Genomic DNA, 3,450 nt, shown 5'->3' on the forward strand with positions numbered 1-3,450 from the left:
CAATTGGGCTTTGTCTGATAGAACAGTCAATGGGACTTTTCCTAATAGCCCAGTCAATTGGGCTTTGTCTGATAGCCCAGTCAGTGGGACTTTGCTGATAGCCCAGTCAATTGGGCTTTGATAGAACAGTCAATGGGGGTTTGTCTGAAGCCCAGACAATTGGGTTTTGCCTGATAGAACAGTCAATGGGACTTTGCCTGCTAGCCCAGTCAATTGGGCTTTGCCTGATAGCCCAGTCGATTGGGCTTTGTCTGATAGCCCAGTCAATTTGGCTTTGCCTGATAGCCCAGTCAATTGGGCTTTGTCTGATAGCCCAGTCAATGGGACTTTGTCTGATAGCACAGTCAATGGGATTTTGTCTGATAGCCCAGTCAATTGGGCTTTGCCTGATAGCCCAGTCAATTGGGCTTTGTCTGATAGCCCAGTCAATTGGGCTTTGTCTGATAGCCCAGTCAGTGGGACTTTGCCTGATAGCCCAGTCAATGGGACTTTGCCTGATAGAACAATCAGTGGGACTTTGCCTGTTTAGAACAGTCAATTGAGCTTTGTCTGATAGCCCAGTCAATGGAACTTTGCCTGATAGAACAGTCAGTGGGACTTTGCCTGATAGAACAGTCAATTGAGCTTTCTTTGTCTGATAGCCCAGTCAATGGAACTTTGCCTGATAGAACAGTCAGTGGGACTTTGCCTGTTTAGAACAGTCAATTGAGCTTTGTCTGATAGCCCAGTCAATGGAACTTTGCCTGATAGAACAGTCAGTGGGACTTTGCTGATAGAACAGTCAATCGAGCTTTGTCTGATAGCCCAGTCAATGGAACTTTGCCTGATAGAACAGTCAGTGGGACTTTGCCTGATAGAACAGTCAATTGAGCTTTGTCTGTTAGCCCAGTCAATGGAACTTTGCCTGATAGAACAGTCAATGGAACTTTCCCTGATAGAACAGTCAATTGAGCTTTGTCTGATAGCCCAGTCAATGGAACTTTGCCTGATAGAACAGTCAATTGAGCCTTGTCTGATACCCCAGTCAATGGGACTTTGCCTGATAGAACAGTCAATGGAACTTTGCCTGATAGAACAGTCAATGGGACTTTGCCTGATAGAACAGTCAATCGGACTTGTTGATAGAACAGTCAATTGGTCTTTGCCTGATAGAACAGTCAATGGGACTTTGTCTGATAGAACAGTCAATTGGGCTTTGTCTGATAGAACAGTCAATTGGGCTTTGCCTGATAGCCCAGTCAATTGGGCTTTTCCTGATAGCTCAGTCAATTGGGCTTTTCCTGATAGCTCAGTCAATTGGGCTTTTCTGATAGCCAGTCAATTGAGTCTGTTTTAAAGGGCAGTGGATGTTGCTGTGTAACACCAAAGAACTTGTTGCCCAACAACTGTTGTGCCATGATGACTGGGCTATGAGGATATATAGGTAGCTAGTTGACTTTGGGAAGGGTCTCTACTTGGATAGAAACTATGACTTTGTAGAAGTGCAGAGTGGTGTCCATACCTCAACAAAACTCTTCTTGAAAACTCACTCTTTTGGAAATTTTTATCAACACTTTAAAATTTTTTTCTTTGCTTTGTTTTTAGTTTTTTTATTATTATTATTATTTTTTAATGTTGACATTCCCGACACATTTTTTTCTCACAGGGAATGCAGTTTTCATTAGCAGCACATTTGGTCTCTTTCATTATTTATGGTTGTATTGTTTCGAAAATCAAAATGAAATGAGCGAAAGTCGGTGCTTAATGACCTTAAGAATCACAAGCACTGTAGAATCCTGAAGCTAACAAACAAGTAAACGTTTTGAAGCATTATAAAGAAAACAGAATATGTTTTTTTAATGAAAAATAAATTTAAGAACTTCAAATGTTTTCCTCCCTTAATGTAACCCATTTCAAGAGTTGACTTGAAACTGTAATACAGTTCTGTCAATCGTGCCTGAAAAAGGAACTGAATATGAAACGTTTAATTTTCACGTAATGTACTTTATATATGAATTTGTTTCTTTTTTTTTTCATGGCAATAATGTTTTTGTTTCCATTTATGTTTTGAAACAAACTTGTACCTTTTTAAATCTACTGTGGAGAAAGAGCGAATTTTTATTCTCATAACTAAACCTCTTGCACAGTTGCTAAATAGAATTAGAAATTGCAATCTATCATTTTTATCTTTGATATTTTGCACTTGACCCTTAATCATTTGGTACTACGCAGAGAGAGCACAATATGTTCAAATTTGGACAAACAAATCTTCCTGTATAACTACAAATACTGGTGCTCCCCAGGGTTGTGTATTTTTCCCTGTATTATTCACAATATACACGAATGACTGTAGAAGTCAAAACTGAGTGTACCTTTAATAAGTTTGCAGATGACACCGCTCTTCAAGGCCTCATAACAAATGGCAACGAAGTGGCTTATAGGCAAGAAATTGATAGATTTGTGTCTTGGTGTGATGCCCACCACCTAGAGCTTAACATAAGCAAGACAAAGGAGCTAGTGATTGACTTTAGGAGAGTGAAGGAACCGATAGAACCGTTAAAATTAAAGGACCAATTCGTCCAGCGAGTTCCTCACTACAAATACCTTGGTTGTAACGATTGATGACAGGCTCAGTGGGATGAACACTTGAAAATAATTAGGCATAAGATGTGCAGACGTACATATTTTTTATCAAAACTCTCTCAGTTTAGAATAGATAAAACCCTCTGCACATTATTTTATAGAGCAGTCATCGAAAGTGTTTTGTCATTTTGTATAAACAGCTTGGGGAGGCAATTGCTTAGCAGTGGAAAGGAACAAAATAATTCAAATATTATAAAAAATCCATTAAACGCTATATAAATGATGTTGACGATGTAGATCTTTTATACGAGAAATTTTGTATAAAATAAAATAACTAATAATATTAAATGACCAGTATCATCCACTAAGACCATCAATTATTATTTTCAGAAAGAAGTGTCGCCCTTTCTCTATTTTCAACGAAAACAGAGAGACACCGAAATCTTTTCTGCCGTCCAGTATTAGGCTTTATAACAACAAGCAAATAATCATTTTATATAATTATTTCTCATTTTTACTTTAAAAAAATATAAATATTAATTTATTAATTTATTTGTTTTGCAATCTTTTCAATTTTCAATTTATAGTGACAGTTTTAACTATTTTACAGTGTTTGAAATTATTCATATTATAAAGCGCAGCTCTGGTTATAGAGCTGCTCCTTTTTATATATATATACATCCTATTTCCATTGTATTTTTATCTTATGTGTAAATTATAAACACGTCTGTACAAAAATTTCCTTTTTGGGATGCAATAAAGTATTATTATTATTATTATTATTATTATTATTATTATTATTATTATTTATTATTATTATTATTATTATTATTATTATTATTATTATTATTAAACTCGGGGACCAATAATTTGGGGCTTTTGGGGGGG

The 3,450-nt window shown here is 36.4% G+C and overlaps 1 pseudogene across 1 annotated transcript in view; it reads left to right on the forward strand.

Annotated features, from left to right (window-relative positions):
- Positions 1-811: 811 nt before the first annotated feature.
- The window catches only part of LOC144979255 (dopamine beta-hydroxylase-like), a 23,507-nt pseudogene continuing 20,868 nt past the window's right edge, over positions 812-3,450 (forward strand). Inside the window, exon 1 of the transcript XR_013646654.1 lies at positions 812-1,291. The product of XR_013646654.1 is annotated as a dopamine beta-hydroxylase-like (transcript). The remainder of the gene's footprint in view (positions 1,292-3,450) is intronic.

The sequence above is a fragment of the Berghia stephanieae genome, chromosome 9, assembly GCF_034508935.2.
Source record: "Berghia stephanieae isolate SIO BIC M18660-M18661 chromosome 9, UCSD_Bste_1.3, whole genome shotgun sequence".
NCBI classification, from domain to species: domain Eukaryota; kingdom Metazoa; phylum Mollusca; class Gastropoda; order Nudibranchia; family Aeolidiidae; genus Berghia; species Berghia stephanieae.